The sequence below is a fragment of the Sus scrofa genome, chromosome 18 (genome assembly GCF_054392235.1).
Source record: "Sus scrofa isolate SSC_HxYL_T2T_F1_AM1 chromosome 18, Sscrofa_HxYL_maternal_Yorkshire_Landrace_v2.0, whole genome shotgun sequence".
Classification (NCBI taxonomy): domain Eukaryota; kingdom Metazoa; phylum Chordata; class Mammalia; order Artiodactyla; family Suidae; genus Sus; species Sus scrofa.
The window spans coordinates 46,028,001-46,052,930 of record NC_139400.1 but is presented as its reverse complement, the minus strand read 5'-3'; the positions used below and the strand labels follow the sequence as shown (position 1 = coordinate 46,052,930).

General features: G+C 41.8%; 1 protein-coding gene and 1 long non-coding RNA gene across 12 annotated transcripts in view; one reads left to right on the top strand and one right to left on the bottom strand.

Moving 5' to 3' along the window:
* The window catches only part of ELMO1 (engulfment and cell motility 1), a 555,188-nt gene that overhangs the window by 189,524 nt on the left and 340,734 nt on the right, over positions 1-24,930 (bottom strand). The window lies entirely within an intron of this gene.
* LOC146395016 (uncharacterized) lies at positions 13,738-20,008 on the top strand. The gene is made up of 2 exons (XR_014834259.1): positions 13,738-14,829; positions 15,918-20,008. It is a non-coding gene; the product is annotated as an uncharacterized LOC146395016 (long non-coding RNA).

The following is a 24,930-nucleotide window of genomic DNA, read 5'->3' as shown; positions in this document are numbered from 1 at the left end:
AAACAAAAAACTAAACTTAAAAATAAGGCCTTAAATTTTAAACCGGTAACAGCTGGCTAGAAAACTTGAAAGGGACATAATTTGAATTACAAGACACTGGAGGTATCTGCTTCAGCGAATTAGAAGGTGAGCAGCTTAGAAAGGTGAGTTAATTATTTCAGAATATTGCAATGACCATGCAAAAGAACTGCTCTAAGCTCCTTACAAGTATTTCCTCATTTAATCTTCATGACAATTCCATAAAGTAGGCATGACTGTTATCATCCCCACTGTATGGATAAGAAAACTGAGGTACAGAGGAAAGATTTACAGGTCTAATAAGAGGCAGAGCCAGGGTTTAATAATAGTTTGGCTTCAGAGTCCCTGTAATCAAGTCACTAAACAGATACCAATTTTCCTCTATGGAAGATTTTTAAAGCAGAAAGTTAATATTTTCTAGAATGTCTATTTACTGTGATTTAAAAACTACCTTAATTCAATGTCTTTCTGTGATCCAGTATTTTAATAAAGACTTGATCTTGCTAATAACTAAGGTAATTTTTGGATATACAAGTCTTACAGTTGGTAAGAACTCCGCATTTTCCAGTTTATCTACAGCAGACATGTATTCCCACGAAAATGTTGCTGTTTCAATGCTAAGGGGGGAGAAAAACAACAATTCATAGACTCAATTTCAGGGACTTTTTGTTTTTGTTCATTGGCTTAATAGATCCTTACCTTAATAAAGAAGACGGAAAATTCATCTATTTTAATGCAAGGCTAATATCCTGGAATATTAAGAAAATGAAGCCAATCAGACCAATCTATTTTTTTTGTTAAACAATTAGAGGGCACTTAATATATATACCAGCCACCGCTCTCCATGCTTTACGATTGTTAAATGATTGACTTCTCAGATGAGAAGTGCCAGTGAGACACATTTGAGTCTCATCTTTATTTTATAGGTGAGGAAAATTGAGGCACAGAGAGGCTAAGTGACTTTTTTGAGGTCACACAGCCAGAGAGAGACAGAGCCAGGATGTAGTGTGGGAGGCAATCAGCCTGGGGAGGCTGTGCTCTGAACCATACGCCTGTTATTGCTTGGAGGTCTTCTTGCCTCAGTAGCTTTTAAACTGCACGGTTGCTGCCACGGTTGTCCTAACCATTACTCACTTAGAACTTCCCCAGTGTTCACACAGTAAGGCCACTGAGCCGCCTACACCCTGACCATGCACATATATCCATGACTACCCCAGATGTCTCGGATTTAGAATAAGTAGTCAAATTATATTACTTCCCTTCATTAAAAATAGTCCTACACACTCTGATTTCTTTTTAAAAATTATATTGGGTCTGGATTTCTATTTCACAAAAACAGCCTCAAAACCAAACAAACCAAAAAAAACAAAAAAACAAAAAAAACAAGTATTAGTGTTTTGGTGGTTTTTTGGGAAATAAATTTGGGTAAAATATGGCATGTTCACCAAGGTGAACTCCCAGAATGCATCTCATTGTGTTGAACATACAGACATCCTAGAAGTGAATCTGGTTTTGCAGCTGATAAAATTATTTTCACTATTAAAGGCACTGATACAATCAGGTTTAAGCTCTGTTCCTTACTGCCTTAATGAGGCTAGTTTTGCATCTTATAGATTGTGAGCTAATTAGCATTCCAAAGAATGAACCATTGCTTTCCTGTTCCTGGGCCTCCGGGATGGCCACACGTGTAGATTCGGCCTCAGAAATGTGTGTTTGTGAAGAAGTCAGTCTTAAATTGATGGGTGAAGATATGTTAACCCTCTGTTACCCACTGGTTTCTTAGACTGAACGTCTGCTTGTTTTTCCCTGGATTTTGCTGACATAAAATGATAGTTAACTCCTGAAGTTTCTAGGACATCCTTGTATTTTCTGGTGGTTGTTATCCCAACACAGACTGCCTCCAGTTGAATTTGTCCTAAACCAAATTCAGCAAAGTTTATTTTGGCCTTCAGCTTCTTGGCCATCACTTCTCTCTCTCACTCTCTCTCTTGCTTTTTAAACCCTCACCAGGAAGAGGACATTTTAGATAAGAACACATCTTAATGAAAAGCCTAACTATGGAAGAGACTAAAAATAAAATGCTTTTAACTTCAGGAGGAAGGTTCGGATGAAAATTCTCAGACCTTCCTCCTATATGAAATAAAAGTTAATGCTCTCAGACACTTTCATTCCCTTTCTTTGCAGACAGTTTTTTTTTTTTTCTTTTACATTACTTCTTGGTCATTTGGGTTTGTTGATATTTTGACACCATTTGCTCCCTCTCCCAGGACTAATGCATTCAAGAATTTTCACTTTACAGAAATCCCCCAATTCTCTAAAAACAGAGAGTGCTTACATTTTCTTACACAAACATATGACTGGGACATCTCATCTGGTCATTGGAAGGTACATAAGATATCCGCTATGGCACCATGTTCCCCGTAAGCGTGTATATGTACATGTGGACTCCCTATGAATGTTTTCAAGATTATGCGACAGCCATTACAACCTCATAGGAGAATAAATAATGACAACAGCCCACTAATGGTGGATAATTGTTCTTCCCAATATCACTGCTCTTTCTTGTCTCCTTCATAGACTTGTTTGGTTTATTTTGTTTGTTTGGGGGGGAGGGTTCCTTATTCTGCCCAATCATCCTTTCTTCTCTCTCTTCACTCTTGCTGTAGAACTCATCGGGTCTCATGGCTTCCACGCTCACAGTTGCCAAATCTCTGTTTCAAGTCCAGATCTTTTCCTTGAGCTTCAGGAACCAACTCCTTACTGGACATGCCCGCCTGGATGTCCCTTAGTTACCTCACACTCAAAGGGACCCAAACGGAACGCATTCTCTCTCTCCAGGCAGGCTGCCCATCTCCTCCACTGGCCGGGGGAGCCTGGACTCCTCTCTCAGTCACCTTAATATCTTAAATATAGTTCCTCCATCCCCTTCCTGTTGCCACTGGGCTGGGTTCAAGTGCTCATCCCTGTGGCCCCAGATGGTGATAAAAGGACTCAAAAGGGTCTCCCACCCTCAAGCAAGTTTCATTTTCCTCACTGTTTCTCATGAGAGGTTCACGAAAATCCAAGGACAGCCACAGCAGGATACAGAAAGAGCAAAGACAAGAGTGTAAACCTATTTTTATTAGTGCTTTTTCACGGTGAAAATAATTAAGCCATGTTGCTTAAAATCTCGCAACGTCCAAGCTCTTCCATAACTCTTCACAATGTAGACTCTGCTTAACCTTCAATAAGCCAATTTCAGAGCAGGGGTATAAAAAGAAAACTTCCAGAATGTAATTATCAGGGGAGAGGGAGAAAAATGATTTCAAATTTTGAGAACAAAATAGAATAACTAAAATAAATCAAATCAGAGCAACTGTTTGCAAAACTCCCAGGATCCTGAAACATTGTGTCATCTCATTCCCCTTTTTGGTGACAACTCCTACAGGTCTTTGAAGATTCAGTGCATTTAGTTGTTTCCACTTCTTTGGGTTCCCTTTTTCCCCATTATCTGTAGGCTGACACATCTAAGTGTCCCCATCTCACCCTCTGGCGATCCTCCCAATTCTCTGTCTGCTTTTGTGTCTCTGCATAGAAATTCGAAGACCCTGGAGACTCTGGACTATGCCTTCTCCATCTCTCTACGTAGGGCCTCCAAAAATGTTTGGTGAATGTGTGTGATTAGATGTGATTAGACCAGACTTGTACCGATGGGGCAACGTTATTGAAGTTGCAACATTCAATAAGTCTTCATCTCCTTACACTGAAATATTGCAATGAAATCTTATCTTCTTGCCAGTGCCAGTTAATCACTCACTAACATCTCTCCACACTGACAACAAAATATGACCACAGGAGAAGGCTCCGCAGAGACTGTGCCCACACATTTCAATGCCTGGGCTAAAATAAGCATGTAAGTGTGTAGGACTCATCATCATATTGTACCAGGAAGCGTGCCCTCCCATGTTTAAAAATACACTTGTTTGGCTGGATTCAGGCTGCTCCCCGCTTCCAGGCTTGCATGAGTCACTGGAGAAACATCCTATTAGAGGGCACCCCCACGGACTGGCTTCCTTTGTATGTTCAGGATGAGTCAGGAGGTATGAGTCACAGTTCACTCTTATGACAAAATGAACTTGCTCATCTTTCCTTTTCATTACCAATATTCTGTGGGCTTCATTGGCACCTTTTAGAAACATCTAAGGCTGCCAGGGCAACTTGAGACTTGGCATTATTTATTTTTTACAAGCTACTCCACTTAAAGTGTCTTTCATCAGAGCAGCAGGATACTTTGCAGGTCTGACACATCTGAAGCTCACATGACTCCCGTGAGCTATCTGGCTGGTGTTGCTCTGCTCTGTCATCTACGGGAAATAGGAGGGCTTGAAGGAGATAAAGATGTTGCACGTGGCCCCTCTTCAGGGCTGGCACCTAAAACTGGTCTCCCAAAGCTGCTATTGATGAATGGCTGGTTGGCTACCCTTTCTTGGTTATGAGATGCAAATGTGTGGCTAAGGAGCAAAGCATTCTCCAGCATAGCCAACGGTCAAGTAGTGAACATGAAAATAGACTGAAAGGACAAAGACTGCAATCTTCCAGATGTCATCCAGGGCATTCGAAACCTGCCAATGGAAGAATTTTTAGGCTCCATGATAGTTATAAACAATAGAGCTTGCTTCCTTCCATTCTATTCCAGAAAACATTTTGAGTGGCTACCCATGGAGGTGAACCAGGCATGGAATCAGCAGCAGAATAAAGTAGAGAAAATTATATACCACAAAGGAAGAACACGCAAAGGGTTATGAGAATCCAGTGGAAGGACAGATTTATTTTGTTGGGGGAATTGGCGTTTGAATTGGACCAAAGGATGGGTAGAATCTAATTCATTGTTCTGAATGTGTTTTTCGTTCAGAACAATTTCCCAGTCAGGCTCATTTCAAATCCATTTACATGCAGACTCCAAATTCCATAATCAACATCTCTTGGAAGCCATTTAAATGCATGCATATAAGTGCCTGCAAGGGAGATGCTTCTATGTAGTCCTATCAGGAATAGCTTTACAGTGGCCAATAAATGAAACAGAGCAGAGATGCACTAAGTCCAGATCTCTCGGCTTTCCAGGGGATCCTGGTGCATTGAAATCCGCCTCTGCTTTAATAGAAGGTGATAAAAATACCTGCCACCCACCTACCTCAGAGGAACACTGCAGGGATGGATAATGTTCAAAGCACTTTGAATTTTTTTGAAGAAAAATGCTCTATGAAAACAAAGCTTTGTTATCATGAATGTTGGGTAAAGAGGAAACAAAAACAATGTCTAGAACATGGTTTAGGGGGTGAAAACAAGACACTAGATTATAACTTTCACAGTCAAGGCCTGAAAGTCCCTTCCCTGGAGGTAGGGCCATAACTACTAGGGTATGTTGAATTATGAAGAAATGGGGGTGAATTTGTGTCTTTGAAGATAGAGGTTTCTGGTAACAGTATAGAATCTAGAAAAGGAATTGCAGGGCAATTTGTCTCATGATGATGTGTTGAGGACATAAATACTAGAGGCCAAGATAATCAGAAGTGATTCTTAAAAAGCCAAGAAAAGAACACATGGAGGACACTGAGAGAAAAGCTTTTCGATGCCTAAGCCTGAAAGGGGTGAGTGATCCAGAATATTTAGTGGTACAGAGTAAAGACAAAGAAAGTTAACGGAAAGATAAAGTTGTAAACAGTGAATAACCCTCTGAATTAGATCACAGGGGCTGTGTGAAAGGGAGAAATAAGACTCTTAGAAGGTTTAAGTAATACTCCATGCTCTGGTACCAAACAGACATATGTTTTCTGGGTGAATTACCTAATTCCTCACAACTTCTCACAGCTGAGAACATCAAAGGAGAAAATATATAAAAAATACCTTCAAAGATGTTCTGGTATCATACAAATGTCAGCGATGGTGATAACTGAGCTAAGTTAGTGGGAATGATGAGAAAGCAGGAGGAAGTCCCTAAAGAAGAGTCACACATTTTTGGTGGTGGAATTTTTTCTTCTGTCAAAAATACACCCAAGATACTGGATCTGGGAGGAAGCTTTCAGAAAGGATCTAGTAACCCAGAAGTGATACAGCCAGGCGTTTGAACTGGACCAGGGTTTGGACTCCCATGATAGGGAAATATTCGAGACGGATTTTCAACAAATTGAATGTGGAAGCAAAGATAAAAGAAAACAAAGATTGGAGTTCCCGTTGTGGCTCAGTGGTTAACGAATCTGACTAGGAACCATGAGGTTGCGGTTCAATCCCTGGCCTTGCTCAGTGGGTTAAGGATCCGGCGTTGCCATGAGCTATGGTATAGGTTGCAGACGCGGCTCAGATCCTGAGTTGCTGTGGCTCTGGTGTAGGCCGACGGCTACAGCTCCGATTCGACCCCTAGCCTGGGAACATCCATATGCCGTGGGAGTGGCCCAAGAAATGGCAAAAAGACAAGAAAAAAAAAAAAGAAAGAAAGAAAGAAAACAACAACGTTGAGAGCCCAGGCTTGCAGAAATCATAGGAGAATGTAAACGGGAAGCTGGGAAGAGGAAAGAGGTGGTAAAACGGTGAGGAGTAAGGACTTCGTTGGTGAGAAATACCAGGAGAGTTATTATGGAATAAAACGTGAGCTTCGAATAAAATAATAAAATGAGGGGTTAAAGATTTATTTGTGAGATTCTCTGCATCCACCAGGGAGTCTCACAGCAAATAAAATGGAAACTCCCCCATGTAAAAAGAGCAGAATATGTCCCTTAATGTCTTAACCAAAGATGTGCAACGAAGAGCTGTCTCCTGGGATTAGTTTTGAGGCCAGCAGTTCCTATGTCTTATGCAGGAGAGTCACGCATGTTTTTCCATATTTTTCAATAACCTCAAAGGCCTTTTGTTTATACCCCAGGGTAATATTTACATTTCCATTTCCTTCCCCAATTCAGCCAAAAAACTGATCAGCCATTCTTTCACTGGGTTCCAGCCAGTTCTGTCCACTAACCCTTATTGTCGAGAAGCCTGGAGAATAATTGAGCTGTTGCCCAGGAAGACACAGCCATTGCCTGTGCTGAGGCCTCCGTAAGCAGGGCCAGGAATCGGGCCATCAGATGGCCTGAGCAAACTGGACACAGGCTTGCAGCCCCTGGCAAAGGACCCAGTGACAGAGACTGTTGAGGCCAGCTTTGTTCTTGAGAAAATTCAGACAGAAAGAGGAAGGAGAGGCTAGTGAGAAATGAACTGAGGGAAAAGCGGTCTCTAACAGAAATCAGGCATGAGCTGGGATCCAATGCCACTGGAAACCCGGGTCCGAGAAGTCAGAAGTCAAAGTCAGGCTGCTTTCTAACTAGGACAAGCTGTGTCTGGGAACATTTTAAATGTCTGTCTATAGATACGTCTCCCCCTTTTTCCCCTCTCCATCCCTGGTATGTTCTGCCCTTCTCCCTGAGTATTTTTCATGGAGAATACAGAAACTCTTACTAACAAGTTGGGTCATTTTCAAAAGGTTTCTTGATTTTGCTTTAAGACATCATCTCATTTTGACCAAATGAAGCTTATTACGATGCAAATACAGACACAGCAATCTATAGCTTCGGGTATGGCTAATTTGGGCAACTACATCCCCCAAAGTGTTACTGTTTGAGTAAAGGAACGATGGGAACCTACAGAAAAGTCAACCGACTTGAAAGACACTGATTGGACGTTGCAATCAAGAGAACAATAAATGTTTCCAGAGAGGATGGTCGACTGAAGAGACACAGTGCTTAGGTGGACCCATCTGCTCTGCCCATCATCACCCATAGCACAAAAAGATAGGTTCCTTAACTTGCCTGTTTGGTCTGTGCTTTTCAATCAGGGAACCACACAGAGATCACCTCAATGGAAGCCAACGAAAGCAAGCGTGAGGCCACGAGCTCTTTGGGAATAGCTACTACCCTTCCACCTTCGTGCATACCATTGCCTCATCACTTTCCACCTGCTCCTTGCTGAAGACATCCTTGCCTTTTCTTCTGCCTACTTGGCTCTAACCCCATGGGACACAGTGTGCACTCAGCCCCAGGTTCATGCTGCCCCTCGAGGCTTTAGGTCACTGACCTGCCTGTGCAGGCTCCATCTAGGGAGTGCCCTGGTGTCTCAGAACAATTGCTCTTATTTTAATAGAAAACTTTTGCAGGCAATGAATTAAGTCCATTTGGCTGGTAACCCAAAAGATGCTCATGATATTTTGGGATGGACTTTGTGACCTCCCCTAATTCTTACCATTAAAATCGTAGGTTTTTCTGAATAGTTGAAGCATCACCTTCGCCTTGGTAGCAACAGAGACTGATCGTGAAAAGGTATGACAGGTTTCTTCTTTCCCTAGAGATTTGCCTTTTAATATCACTTTTCCAAGCTCAGGAAACTCTGAGATTCTTTTTTTTTTTTTTCCTTCAAAGGGTTAGAAAAACTCTGGCTGATGTTTAGTGACACGAGTCACTGCTGCTGTAAACAAATGTGACTTAGTTTGCAAGGACACTCACCTGGGCATACACAGGCTCACAATGGATGGCCCTTTATTTCACATGCTTACCAAGGGGTAAGATGGACAGATTTATGACCTGCCATGGTCTGAGGTAAAATAGCTTGTTTTGTTTCAAAATGCTCATGCTCTTTCAATAATAAGAGCCACCTTCCCTCCATCCTTCCAGAAGCCTCCTAAGCACCCTGTCCATACGGGGTGGGTAAGAGAAGAGATACGGACTGTGTCTACACTCAGGGACTCCCTGCACTGAGACTGCACTCTGGGTCCAGCTGACGTGGGAGGGCAGAGCATTTAAAAATCTGTGTCTTGGCCCCTTTTCCCGATAAAATTGGAGAAAGGTTTCTTCATGCATCACTTTTACTTAATCCAAACCAAGAAAGGAGGGGAACTGAAATGCTTTAAGGGCAGTGTTGACCTTCAAAGCTAAAGATGCATCAGAAGTAAGCAGTACAGAGCACAAAGGATCACGCAATGTCATCAACACAGAACTGGGAAGGTAGAAACGATTTGGGGCTCACTGTGTGTTCTCCTTGTAGAAAAGTTCCCCTTTTTAGATTGATTCCAGTTGGTTCTAATTAAACCTGTGCCTAATTCTTCTCCCTGACCCTCGAGAGTCAACAGTTACAATCCACATGATTTACGTGGATAAATGAAGTTCTTGGTTGTATTATTTGTTGACTGGCATTTAGCTCTTCTTTTTATCTGATCAACCAAATGCTGATTTAAGATAAAATGTAGGCTCCAATCTAAAATAATTTAAAAAATGCAATGACAATTTTTTTCATTTTACTTTGGAAAGGTGTTACATTATCGTGCTGTCCAGAAGAGCTTCCTGTGATCATGGAAGCGTGTGTGTGTGTGTCTGTGTGTCTGTGTGTTTGTGTCTGTGCGTATTGGGGGAGAGCAGAAGGGAATCTACATGGAAAGGACTCAGTGTCACTATGACACAAACGTAACTGACACAGAAATAGCAAAATAAACACCAGAGCACCTGGCTGTGATTAGTATGTGCCTGAAGTGATAGGAATGGCCAATCCCTCCTCCTCCCCAGGGTATGACTCCAGTGATAATGGGCCCTGGAACAAAAAAAGCCAGTCACAGACTTGAAGGGGTGTATGTTTCTCACACCATGTTGCCACCACTTGGTGTATTTCTCTGCCAGAGAAGGAGGAGTAGGACATTCTATTGCCCACAACATCAGTCAGAAACGAGGGGTCTAAGAAATAAATGCTGTTCCTCCATTCTTCTTGTATCATTATGATTCTATATAGGCCTAAAAGCTATTTGGGGATAGGGAGTTTGGCAGACCAGAGGAGAGTGGAGCATATATTATAGGTCATGTCACCAGTCTGCATAGGAGAGGAAATAAGGAGAAACAACATTCAGGTTACATGGTTGCACGACCTTGGCTGTCCCTATAACGTCCTCAGAGGAAAGGAACAATGAGAATATTAATGTTGCCATTTGTCATTTTCTAGCCATAAGCTTGAACACATGAAGCCTTATTCATCATGGACAGACCACAGGCCATGCCCCCCCCCCCGAAATACACCTGATATATTTCAATCAGGAAGGTCTTTGCCCACTTTTCTAATCTACAGTGGGCTTCTGAGTTACCACAAGAACAGGAAAAGTCTGTGTGTGGCAAAGGGAAGTGGTGGGGCTGGGGGACGGGTGGGTGGTAGAAGAAGGTTTTTATTTCATGCTTTGAGAGGACGCATGCGTTTCTAAGATTTGATTGTGTGCATGCATATAAATTTATATACTTTCTCCTCTGTCCAATTTCTCCCAGAAATTATCAGCCAGGGGAAAGGAGTGGGAAGTAGGATGGAGGCACTGTTTGAAAAGCACTGCTAAGGAGACAAAAAGGCCAAGTTTTTGACATAATTTTTTTTTAAATGCAGCTAACAAAACAAAGCCACAACACCTGAAATACTGGCCAGGGAAAGGAGAGTAAAAATGAGTATTTAGCTATGTACAGTGGTGACCTTGGCCACAAGAACACAGAAATAGTAAGAGCAGACACCTACTCAGGTACACATCCTGAACTGAACTGTAGTCTGTTACCCCAAAGGGGTCCTCGGTGTCCTTGATTCGGTTTTCTATCCTGATGAAACACCTGCAGCTAATTACATTTTCCAAAATAAAGAGATTCATGATTTATGTTTCACAACATACATAACTGCTTTCATGTATTCTCCACATTTCTTTTTTGTTCAAGAGAGTTATACATTCGCTGAAACTTGTAGTTTCCTATTTTATCTTATTTTACCACTGTTAAAGCATAGTCAGAGCCAGGTTTTTTTGTAAAACTGAGCTTTTTGGGGGTAAGTATTATAGTAATTAATCACAAGTTTCCATATTAACCCTATTCCCACCACTAAGCACTGATTTCTCTTAGTCGCAGCCTGATTTCTTCCTTCATTGGGTTAATCTGCAGCCCAGGCAGAGCTGCTCAGTTGCCATGTTGTGGATATTGGGGTTATGGCTTAACATCTTTGGGCCCAGCAAGCTGTAATTACAGGTAGTGATTGGTGACATGTACAAAAAAGATGCAGATTGTATATAGAGAGACAAGGCGAAATATACCACAAGTCATCAGAAGTTCACTTCCAAAACTTGAGACATTCCTGCTTCTTCTCTTTCTCTCATTTCCCACACCCAGTGCACTGAAAGTCCAGAGGAGCCCCTCTCAAAAGCCAGCCTCTAAAAGTTGACCTGAATGGGTCCACTGATCTCCATCCCCACAGGGTAAGGAAGCCACTGTCTTTTCACCAGCCTCTTAGCTGGTCTTCCTCATTCCATCCATCTACCTGCTACAACCCATTCTCCACACAGCACCCAATGGAATATTACTCAGCCATGAAAAGAACAAAATAATGCCATTTGCAGCATCATGAATGGAACTAGAGATTCTCATACTAAGTGAAGTTAAGTCAGAAAGAGAAAGACAAATACAATATGATATCACTTATATCTGGAATCTAATATATGGCATAAATGAATCTTTCTACAGAAAAGAAACAAACTCATGGATTTGGAGAATAGACTTGCGGTTGCCAAGGGGGAGGGAGAGGGAGTGGGATGGACTGGGAGTTTGGGGTTAGGAAATGCCCAGTTTTGCATTTGGAGTGGATAAGCAGTGAGATCCTGCTGTACAGCACAGGGAACTATATCCAATCACTCGTGATGGAACATGATGGAAGACAACATGAGAAAAAGAACGCATATATATGTATAAATGGGTCACTTTGCTGTGTGGTAGAAATTGACAGAACATTATAAATCAACCTTAATAAAATTTTCTTTAAAAAGTATCAGAACCTGTTTTTCCTTGCTTCAAACCACATGCCTATCACACTTGGAACAAAACCTACCTAGATGTCATTTTCCAAAGTCCCAGGAGCTCTGACCCCTGCCCTCCTCCCCCACCTCATCACCCCCACTCTCCGCTTCCCTATCCCTCCAGAAGCAGAAGCCTTCCTTCTCTTTTAACACTGGCAAACCTTAGTTACAACCGAAAGGCCTTTGCACTTGGATGGAATATTCCTTAATTCCACTTGGCTACTTTTCTCAAGACATAAAGGTCTCAGCGTAAATGTGATCTCTTCAGAGAGGGCCTCCTGGGCCACGCAACCTAAAGTAGCCTCTGCTGCTCTGCCATATCACCCTGACTCAGTGCATAACATTTTTCTATTGCAGGATATTTTCTTCTTTGTACAGGTATTATTTGTTCCCTGCTAATTCGACACACATTTGCAGTAGCCCCAATTGAGCAGGAGCACTGTATCTTTAGCTCACCATTAGTGTCCACGATGCTAAGAACAGTGCAGACATCTAGATAAGGCTGCGTATGTAAGTGGTGACCTCCCACTGCCCACCAAGAGGGGGTCTGCCCTGCCCCAAGCAATGTCTCAGAGCCTCCCAATCACTGCATGCCCTTCTCTCCTCAAATCACTACTACAACAAACAACCAACCACAGCAAACTGCAAGCAATAGACTGGTCTTCTCTCAGCTAATAAAGGAAGCATAAGTATGAGATAAACTGATGGATTCCCTGAATGTATTAACAGAACAGCTCAGATTTCCTCTCCTGTGTACCTGAGATTTATTAAAGGCTGCTAGGCAGCCCTGCTGCCCATGATTCTCAGCCCTGGCTGCACACTAGAATCATCTGCCTTTAAAAAACAAGGTCCTACTGTATAACACAGAGAACTATATTCAATGTCCTATGATAAACTGTAATGGAAAAGAATATTTTTAAAAAGAGTGTGTATATATATGTATGACTGAATGATTTGCTGTACAACAGAAATTAACACAACATTGTAAAGGCTTTCTGAAAAGGACATACTGAAATTTGGGGGGTGATACAGTCTGTTTTGATTGTAGTGTTGGCTGCATGACTGTATGTGTGTATCAAACTCAAAGAACTGTACCCAAAGAAAGGGTAAACTCTACAACGAGTAAATTACATCTCGATAAACCTAACTCTAGAAAACCACTGATGTCTGGGCCCACCCCAGATGAATTACATCAGTCCATCTGGGCATGAGCCAGGTCACTGCTGAGAAGCTCCCTAGAGAGTCTAACATGCAGCCAGGATGAGACTGATGCATGTCTAGAACCCATGGCAATAGGAGTCACACGAAGAAGAGGAGGCTGGCACAGAAGGGGCTGGGCTGAAGGCCTGCTATGCTGCCAGTTCTAGAGAGACAATTCAGGGCCCTCACTTTTGAGGCTTGTGAATTACGTTCTTCAGTCTCTTCATCATGGGGATGCTGTCCCCTTTTCCCAATGAGGGCCTGGAAATAATGAGTATTTTTTACATGCATTAGACAGACTCTGGGAGGCACGTGATGCATGGATGTTTGTTTGTAAGGAAAATTCACTATAACCCACTTAGCTGTTTTTTTTCCAAATAAAGACTTAAACAGATGCTAGAGTTCCTATCGTGGCGCAGAGGAAATGAATCTGACTAGGAACCATGAGGTTTCGGGTTTGATCCCTGGCCTTGCTCAGTGGGTTAAGGATCTGGCGTTGCCGTGAGCTGTGGTGTAGGCCACAGATGCAGATTGGATCCCGCGTTGCTGTGGCTGTGGCATAGGCCAGTGGCTACAGCTCCGATATACCCCTAGCCTGGGAACATCCATACGCTGCAGTGGCAGCCCTAAAAATAAAAAACAATCAACAGATGCTTGTTTCATTTTGCTTTTTTTTTTTTTTTTTTTTGGTAATACAGCAAATAGGCTACTTGGGGGCATATGCGAAAATCCTCTGTGAGGTGTGGACTGAGACTTGGGAAGAGCTCTGTCCCAGCGACCTTCCTACTTCCCTCTAACCTCTCTGAGGGCGAATGTCCTCGCTATAAAACAAGGACAATGATTATAAAGGCCATTCCTTTCTCAGATCACCCGGGAGGCTCAGAACAGCCAATCCACAGGCGAGTGATCTGTCACCTATATCCCATTAAAACAGCTAATGTGAACAGCACATTTACTGTGCTAAGCATTTTCATATCATTATATATTAATTCTGACAACAGCATAGGTAAGACTATTTCTGTTTTCAATTAAGAATGAGAAAACTGTGACTTTCCCACTGTCCCCACACTGCCAAGGCCAATGGTATCCGCCAAGTCATCCGTTTACTCCACCTGATCACCAGTAGCCTTTGACGTGGTAATCACTTCTACCCTTGTGGGGGACCACCCCTCGTCTTGGCTCTTGAGACAATTAATTGCCTGCTTTCCTACTTCCTCCTCCAATTCTTAACCTCCAAACCTAGAGCTCAGTCCTGCACATCCTGGCTTCTCTCCCTGTACTCTCTCCCTGGGTGTGACGGCTCATCCCGTCTCTGGGCCACGCAGGCAGATGCACATTTTCCACCACGTACCTGGTCATCACCACTGCGATGTCACATAGACATCTCAGACGAACATCCAGGCCTGGACTCCTGACTTCCACCCTCAGGCTCTCCCCTTCCCCAGTCTTCCCTTCTGTAGTAAATGGTTAACGACCTTGAAGCTTCTTTGACCCCCTTTTCTCTCAAATCCGCATTAATACACCAGCAAATCTGGCTGGCTTTCTCTTGAAAATAAATGGAGAACCTGACTGCTTGTCACCTTCTCCACCACTTCCTGGTCTAAGCCACCTGCCTCATGCGGCCTCCTCACTAGATATTCTGGTCCACCATTGCTAGAGTCTCTTCTCCACAAAGAACCAAGAGTTATCTTTTTTTTTTTTTTTTTTTTTTTTTTGGTCTTTTTTGCCTTTTCTAGGGCCACTAGAAAAGGCATATGGAGGTTCCCAGGCTAGGGGTCTAATCGGAGCTGCAGCCACTGGCCTACGTCAGAGCCACAGCAACACGGGATCCGAGCTGCATCTGGGACCTACACCACAGCTCACGGCAATGCTGGATCCTTAACCCACTGAGCAAGGCCAGAGATCGAACCCGCAACCTCATGGTTCCTAGTTGGATTTGTTAACCACTGTGCCATGACGGGAACTCCCAGAGTTATCTTTTTTGTAATGTAAATAAGATTTTCAATACCTGAGAGAAGAGAATGTAAGCTCCACAAGATGGGCCTCCACCTCATCTGTTCAGTTTGTACTCTTAGTGTCAACACGGGCTGGCTGGCACTTAGATGGGTATGGGTTGAGAGGCTGGATGAGCTGAGGATGGCCACCTGTCCTGCCCCAGGCCACAGTCCTGACCCAGCACCTGCCAGAATCCACAGCCTGTGGCTTTCCTTCCCAGGCAGGATTGCCTCTCAGGTGCAAGAGTAAGTCACAGCTCTTGAGTTATTTGATTACGCTTAGCTTTAAACAGATGACTTACAGTTCATCCACACATTCCACAGAAAAGTTCTAGAAAAGTTCCTGAGGATCAGCATGACCCAGAGTTAGACACTGAGCTGTGCTATGTCTTTGCATATATGTACACTGCTATTATCCTCATCATAGGCCTCTTTATTATCATTACTCTCAATTCAAAAGTTACTAAAATTAAAAGAATACTTTTATTCACACTATCTTCTGGGTTGTCAGACTTGAGATTTACTCTAGAATTTCAAATAACCCTCAGCTATTTATGGGGAGAGATTCATTCTGAAAGCTGAGCCCTCAAAATATTCTACATGGTACCAAGGTGGTTAGAAATGTGTGTAAAGGGAGTTCCTGTGGTGGTTCAGCGGAAACGAACCCGACTAGTGTCCGTGAGGATGTGGGTTCGATCCCTGGCCTCGCTCAGTGGGTTAAGGATCCGGCCTTGCCTTGGGCTGTGGTGTAGGTCGCAGACGCGGCTCAGATTCTGTGTTGCTACGGCTGTGGTGTAGGCTGGCAGTTGTAGCTCCGATTGGACCCCTAGCCTGGGAACCTCCCTGTGCCACAGATGCGGTCCTAAAGAAAGCAAAAAAAAAAAAAAAAAAAAAGAAGAAGAAGAAGAAGAAATGTGTGTACAATACAAATAAGTATGAATGAGAGAAGTAATGCTGGAAGCCATGCGCATAATGTGGTTGGCATTCTGTTGTTCACTGCAACTGTTCTGGGCTATTTTTTTTCAATTTCTGTGCAAGGTTTTGCCTGGGTTTTGCTCAGATAAAGTGGCTGAGCTCTGAGATGGAGGTAACATTAGTCTCCCAGTATGAGGCGATGCATGCTTTACTGGGAATGATCAACAGAGACTCTTAGAAAGAGTAACTACTTTTAACACAGATACGCCCATAGACACACTACAAGCCAGGACTGGATTCTGGGCCACCTAGAGTATATAAATCATTAACGAAATACAAAGTTGTGTTCTGGGCAGGCTCGTGAAACAGAAAAAGAATGTTAGGTAAAAACCAAGGAATCTGAATAGAGAATGGACTCTAGTGTTACTATTATTAATGGTAACAAATGTAACGTACTAATGTAGGTGCCAATGACGGCAAAAACTGGGTACTGAGTATAGGGGAACTTTGTAGACTATATTTACACTTTTCTGTAAATCTAAGCTATGCTAAAAAATCAAGCTCGTGAAGAAAAACAGTGCACCATAAGCTAAAATTTTGCATTGTCTACTTATTGCTTCAAACTTGTATCATTACTGTAAAAACGTCTTCATATTTTTTTTTCAAATCACATATATGTTTTTTCAAATCACATATATTTTTTTTCAATCACAATAGTTCAAAAGCCTTTTTAAAAAGACTTTTTTCCCACTTGCTGACTGCTTTTGTTCTGCAGCAATTTCCCTGTCCTTATTCTCTATTAAATTTTTAAAATACCACTTATTTGGGAGGAGGAAGTTATTTATATATTTATGCAGTGCCTCATTCTACAAAGGGAATCAAGAGAAAGGGAAAATAGTTAAATAAAGGCTTCCTTTTCCGAGTTTCCCTAAAATAGTCTAGGATTATGAAACAGTCTGTATTTCCATGATAAAAAAGTCTATTTTATGCAGTATTTCAGAATTAACAAAGCATTTCCCCACACATTATCACACATTAGGTAACTACTGTGACGTTTAGAATTATCTTTATTTTAGAGACAAGAGAACTGAGGCTCTGAGCGACAATGTAAAACCTTCCAAGTCAGGCAGGACTGTCTGCTTTGTGCAGACATCATGACTTCTCTCCTGTTCTCCTGGCCCTGGTGCCATTACTGTCACACCGGATGCAGCCTTCAATGGATTGAAACCCCAAAAGCACCTTGCCAAATTCTTAATCGATCCCCAGTTTATAATCATGACATCCATCCATCTTTGCATACAACCACTTTCCTGCTTCTTGAATATAAAGAAGCCAGCTGTCTTATTTTTCCCTGTCACCTAAAACATACACTTCACCTGTCCCCTTTAAAAATTACAGAGTATGTATAACTGCCCAGCAATTAGACACAATTTCAACAGATAAAAATCAAGGTTAGCCTTAAAAAGAGAGAACACTATTTTCCATACATACAGAGTAATATTTATTAGAAATCAGAGCCATCAGAGCTGACTCTGCCAGACACATCAAGCATTCTTTGTACTCTTCCCACAAGGAATCCCAAGACATTAGCACTTATTAATGTGAGAAAAAGGGGGCCCACGCCTCTGCCCAGCAGCCACCTTCCTGTCGGAGAACAGAGCGCTGCAGGTGTCCCACTCCGAGCTGCCCTCAGGCTTCGGGTCAACTGAGAAAAGAATCCTAGCGTGTCTGCTCTCATTAGAGCGGCAGTTGAGGTTTGATGTTTTGATATTTTATAATCATCGATGAATCAAATGGGGGAATGAGAATGATGAAAACAAGACAAAACAAAAAAAATCAAAGCCTGAGACAAATCAAAGACCAAGGCAAATGTCTGCAGTTAACCCCGATGCTCTGAAATTCATGGAGTGATCAAGGGGAAGGCAACAATATGTACCTTGCATGAGATTTTGACAGATCAGGAAGTGGGGAGGGGGGAGTCTTTGAGAGATCAAGGGAGCTTCTGGAGCAAAATAACAGCTCATGTAAATTCACTTTCTGGGAACTCTCTAAGCAATTACAGGACAAAGCACGAAGGGGTTTTCAGGATCCTTTCAGCTTGTGGAAGAGGCTGTGAGAAGCTGGGGAAAACTCACTAGGTGCTCACTAATGAAACAGAATTTTTCTTTCTATGTTTACAAGTCACAGGTTCCCATATAAAAAATTATGACTTGAGATCAATCAAACATTGCACATAAAAATATAGTCTGCACAATTTGTCTTTGGTAGTTGATGTTGCTGCTGCTTTAACTTGCAAAGGAGAAAGAGAAAGCACAGAGGCACAGACATGAATGTCTAGAGGGGCAGGGCCAGGGCTGGCTCACCTTTCTGTCCCCAGCCTCTGGCCCTTGGTCTGCAGAACATGTTTGCTGAATACAAACGACCTGGCCTTCCATTTTATAGGCCAAGTGGACAAACCAGCTTGTTAAATACAGAAAAAGCTCATTCATCAGTATACCTGCCTGTCATAGAACTTTCTTTTTATATTTATCTGACTTTGGCTACCTTGTGTAGGCACTGAAACATACAACCGAGACACCTGGGCTGACCACAAAACCTGGTCCAGTTTCAATAAGAGACCAGAATGCCAGCTTGGCCCACAGTTAAGCTGGGCCCATTTTAGCTTATGGGGACTTACGGTATTCAAGGGGTATAGAAGAGTGAGTGGATGCACTTGTTGCCCACGGGGTCAAGGCATCACCATTCAAGGATCCTACCCAATAAGAAAATTCTGGCTGCATCACAGCTGTAAACTCTTTCTGACTAGGTCACGTGACCTCTTCTACTAAGATGCATAACAATGCCTGCCACCACAAACGCGTCTGAATTGTGCCTAAATTGAAACTTATGCCTTGTGCCTGAGTTTGAGAGGCTTTCCTAAATGAAGCATGTGAACTTTAATGCTTGAACTTGAAGTTATCTACTTAACACCAACAGGTTCTTTCTGCACTCAGTTGAGGTTATCAGGTAAGTATTCCCAGGAATGGAATTCATGTCACAGTTTTCTCTTTCCCTATCCTCTGTGAGAAATGGTATTTTTAAAAATGGCATCTTAAAATAAGACCTTGAATTTTTTGATCAGACTATGTCACTATCTAATACTGACTATGGCAGCTATCTAAAAAAATCATTCTACTTTATGATAAATCATTGGTTTTGCCTTATAGCACTAAATCTTTACATCTTGACAAGGTGTCTTACTGATTTAGGCCAGGGATTTTTCAAGCTCAATACTACTGACATTTGAAGCTGCATAATTCTAGTTGAGAAGGGGCTGACCTGTGTGCTGAAGGGTGTTCAGCAGCATCCCTGACCTCTACTCACTGGATGCCAAGCAGCAGCCCTCCCACCAGTTGTGACAACCAAAAGTGTCTCCAGATGTTACCAAAAGTGCCATGAGGTGTAAAACCAACCTAGTTGAGAACTATTGACTTGGTTACGAAAAACCTCGTGAAATCCTACTTTACTATATGTATTATATGCTTACAAAATACATTTTCTTAAATAATAAAGATGAAATAACTTCTCTGCACCATAGTAACTGATTTTAAACTATTTTATAAGAAAGCAAAGGAAACCGATTCTCTTGTGCATTTGCACAATCATTAGGACTATTCTGTTATTTCAAATGCTAAACAACTCTTATCCCTTTGGTATGATAGAGTGGAGGCCTTTGTCTTGGGATCAGCTCCCCATCCTGCTCACAAGATAAATATGCACAAGGACTGCTATTTTAAAATTGTTATGCAAAGGCTTGGCCTGAATACACGTTTAAAAATATTTCATCAGGGAGTCCCCTTTGTGGCTCAGCAGGTTAAGAACTGGACATAGTGTGTCTGTGAGGATGCAGGTTCCATTCTTGGGCTTGCTCAGTGGGCTAAGGATCTGGCATTGCCGCAAGCTGCAGCACAGGTTGCAGATGCGGCTTACATCTGGCTTGCTGTGGCTGCGGTGTAGGCTGGCAGCTGCAGCTCTGATTTGACTCCTGGCCTCGGAACGTCCATATGCTGCAGGTGCAGCCATAAAAAGAAAAACAAAAAAAAAATTCATCAGGCCATCAACACAATGATTCTGTATAGGTCCTTTAACGTTTTCAAGGTGCTTCCCAAGTATTGTCTCACTTCGGACTCAAGTAGTCATTGTCTTCTGTAAGATTTTTTAAGACAGAACCTACGTAGTAACCTATTTGTATAATTAAAATTTCAGTTAACCCCAAACGTTGGGCATTCGCTGAAAGGGCTTGGATTATGTGGGCAGCTTTCCTTGTCTTACACAGATGTGAAGATGGGCTGGAAAGGGCTATTCTCAATGAGCTAAACGGACGTGATGTGGTCAGAGAGGCCCCCTGGGAAAGCAATCACTTGCTATTCTAATCCTTTAGTCCTTTGATTAATGTATTATTTTGTATTTTTAATAACAATTTATAATTATTTAATTTCTCTTTAACTTGTTTTCTCTGGCTTCTGATTGGAATGTCAGCTTTTAAGATAGAGGCTACCACATTTGTCTTGCTAATGGATAAATACAAAAGCACATACTGTACTGCCTCAAACACAGCTGGCACTCGATACATATTAGTGAATGAACTGGATAAATAAATGTAGGATCTGAGGTGAGGGAGGGCTACGTCCTATAGCCTGACCACTGCCACTGTTACTCTGGGACTCCCAGGACCCTCTTCCCAATGGTCCCTGGTTCAGCTTTCCAGCAAGGATTCTCCTCGGACTCCATCTCCTCTCCATGGAAAGACCATTCTGCTGCAGAAAGGATTCAAGTGGTGGCTTTTTATACTAGTTAGGATATGGGGTATGTTCAACACCTTTCTCCTCTGGGCAACTCAGCCCTCCCGTTCTGAAGGGAACCAGGTGGGGGAGGGGGGATGTTAAAGGGGCAGAACTGCCCACGTTCCTTAAAGAGCTTACAAATTTTGTCTGATTTTCAACCACACATTTGCATGAGGGAAGTAGCTGATCAGCCAGATCAGCCCAGGGAAAGTGTGATGAAAGGTAGCTTCATTGAGAGAAAACAATGAAGTCAATTTCCTTTAATAGAGTTTTTGGGGAAGAAATATATCCTAAAATGGAATGGTCAAATTTTCTGTCATAGGGGCTTCTTACAGGCTCTTAATTTTCATACTGAAGACTTACTTCTACCCAGGACTGCTCTCAGGGCCATCAAATCCTTCCATTCCCAATGACTGACATTGCTGAGGGCTTTCTCTGAGTTAAGCAAATATTCTGGTAGATGTTTTACATACATTATCCCAATTATCCTCACAAAACTGTGGGAGAAGGTATTTTTAATCCCCATTTTAGAGATAGGAAAACTGATGTGTAGAAGTATTAGACATACTGCCCAGGGCCACCCAAATATTAATGGAGAGTTATGGGGATCTGATCGCTAATCTCCTTGCCCCCAATACTTGTGCTATTGGACAATGCCACCTTTTCATCCATTAAAATTTAATAGCTCCATTGAGATACATTTTGGATATCATAAAATTTACCCATAAAATGTGAAGTTCAATGTTTTTTAGTGTACTTAGAGAGTTATGCAACTATCATCATTATAAATGCTAGAACTTTTTTTTTTTTTTTTTGTCTTTTTGCCTTTTCTAGGCCCGCTCCCGCGGCATATGGAGGTTCCCAGGCTAGGGGTCGAATCGGAGCTGTAGCTGCTCTGGCCTATGCCAGAGCCACAGGAACGTGGGATCTGAGCTGCGTCTGCGACCTACACCACAGCTCACAGCAATGCCGGACCTTTAACCCACTGAGCAAGGCCAGGGACCGAACCCGCAACCTCATGGTTCCTAGTCAGATTTGTTTACCACTGAGCCACGACGGGAACTCCTGTTAGAACATTTTTATCACCACCAAACGAAACCTCATACGCATTAGCAGTCACTCTCCACTCTTTTTATTTTTAAATCTTATTTTTCCACCTTCTATCATTCTGGCCACTAAAAAAGGTTTTGTTTTCTTTAATAAATTTTAAATTTAGAACTACAGAAATCAGTTGACACCAGCCTCTTCAAGTGTGGCTTTCTCTTGGGAATATGGCTATCCTTTTCTCTAGAACAATGGAGAAACCAAGAGCTTAAGTCAGCAGGCCGTTCGCCATATTCAAGCATGAGATTCAAAGAAAGCTGGCCTCTGGACCTCCCCTCAGGAGGAGATAGATCCATCATAGACTTAACTTAGTATGAAGATGTAAGACATTCAGGGACAAATTATACCTAGGTGTTTGGCAAGAATAAAAACTTACTTCCCAATTCTCTTTTTCAGTAGTGCTTAATACAGACTTGAAAGAGAAGGTGGAAAGAGAACCAACAGTTATTGTGCCCCTGCAATGACCCAAATACCTTAGAGCAACTCCATGAGGTAGTTAACACAACCTCTATTTGATAGATGTGGAAGCCAAGTTCAGAAGCTAACTTGAAGTGTTTTTATAAGAGTCTCACTTGTGCTTCAGTGGAAAAAAGTCAAACATTTGTTGCTGATATTTAGCCTGCTCTAACTGAGGTTAACTATCATCCAGGGAGACAATTTAACCACAGAAGATAGCACATAAGGAAAGCCTAGTTTACTCCAAGGGCTTTGGGCAGGAAGCCCTGCGATAAATGTGGAATTTCCCATGAGAATTCTTCCTTGGACATGTTCAGCTTCCTCCCTCCTCTGGCTATTACACACACTGATTAATCAAACACTGTTTTCTCTCAGAGTGGAAATAAGTAACACCAAAATGTGTGAAAGAACTGTAATGCTAAAAAAAGGGGGCAGATGTGAACTTGGTCTCTTGATTACATTGGTAAGATATAATATTAAGAGCTTTTCAAATGGACACTGGGACAGCTGTATTTTACTCAGGAAAAAAAAAAACTTTCAAAGAGAATTATTCAATAAGTGGACTAGTTCTTCAGGAATTTGTGTAATTTTTCTAAGCCTAATAAATCTGACCTTGAATTTGACAAGATGTCTAAATTTTGAAGGAGTATAAATTCTTCTACTCTCAAAGTTATTTATATGAAGTGTTATTTAATCACAAACCCTCACAGGATGAATGTAGATTAACTGTCATGTGTTATATTTTCTGAAACCATGTTCCTATTTTTTCCCTTAATTTTAAGGGAGTTTTTCTCTTTCTACCAAACTCACATGTGTCATGGAAAGCATTACTAAGTGCATGATACACTTAGGGTACAGCAATGAACGAGCTCCTGCTGCATAGCACAGGGAACTGTATCTAATCACTTGTGATGGAACATGATAGAGGATAATGTGAGAAAAAGAATGTGTGTGTGTATATATATATATATATATATATATATGTATGTATGCATAACTGGGTCACTTTACAGCAGAAATTAACAGAACACTGTAAATCAACTATAATAAAAATTTTAAAAATAAAGTAAAAATTAACTTTGAATCCTTTTCTCAAGGAACTTTACATTAAAAATCTGGCTATATAATTTATGAACCTTAAGTGATTTGGCTTCTGCACAGGTATTTACATAAGTTAGCTATCATTAAATATCAGAGATTTTCAGACTTTTCTTTCTTATGCTTTGTGTTCTTTTTTGCCATTACTAGTCCTTTTTCTTCCTTTTAGTTTTAGGTTTCCAAAATTTCCTCATTTGAGCTCAGTCCTAGATCTCTGGGTTCACAGAAACCAATGCTCACATCTGTCAGTTTCTCTGTTGGGAGGAGTTGAGACCCCACGCAAGGACAGAGGCACCTTTCCTTGCTAATCCAGCTATGCCCTTCTTTCATCTGCAGAACATGGACTGTCCTCCTCGGCACAGCTCAAGTTTATCAGATCTCTGCTTCTGTCGTCAAGATGTTCTGTCAATGTGGTTTCCCTAGCTGTCATGTGATGACCTTTACTCAAAGCTTTTCATTTCCATGCAAAACCATGTTAGTATGAAAAACTGATATCTCCAACCACCAAGAGCAGGGCTTTGTATGTATGAGGGAAACCAAAAGTAAAAAGAAAAAAATTCCAGTTTTCATGTTGAGTTTATCAGTGACCTCAGGAAACCCTTAAGATGCTCTTTCTCAGCCTGTTACCCACCTTATCCTATACTTGCCTTCATGTCTAAGTCTACCAAGAATTAATGAATATATGCCATGAAGTTAGAAATGCAATCATTTAATTGATCAAGAGAGATCTACGAATGTCATGTTTTACCTACTGCAGCACTCTCAAATCTCAAATCTCTTGCAAAACTCATCTCTCTTGAGAGGTCAGTGGGCTGGAGTCAAGGCAGGCAGGGTGCCAGGCAGATTTAAGATAAGCAGGTAAAATTATCAGAAAGCTTGATGTAAGGATTTCATCTGTATGGTGTGGAGTCATCATAGTGAGGGTAACAACAGGCAATAGAAGCAACCTGAATTGTTGCAGGGCAGAGGTAAGTAAAAAACAAATCAGCCTGGGAGGACGCCTAAAAGGCCCTGCCTTGATTCAGCACCACGGAGAGCGCACCAACCACTGCCCTGCTTATGGAGGTTTCCCCATGACGGCAGTCTGGTCTCCTCCAAAGAAAAAGCCTGGAACCAGAGCCTGTGATTTATGGAATGTTCAGCAAATGTCTTAGGGTGAGGTGGGTGTCACGAAGAAATAATCCAGCTCTCAGTTTTTCCATCCTTGGAAGTAGGGTTGTTAGAATATTCTAAGAATCTGTATTTCCAGACACAGGGGAACCCATTTAAAAAAAAGTTTCTTAATTAGCAACACCCATGTTGTAATTTGGTTAAACCAGGAGCAATGCCTCACAACTTTGCAGTACACTTTCCTTTGTTTAAACAAAATCAAACAACAAACAAAATCCATTGTCTAATTTCCTAAAACTCCATACACATTGGTCCTAGTTTACCTAGAGTTATGTGCAATAAATTAATTTTTTTCACTTGA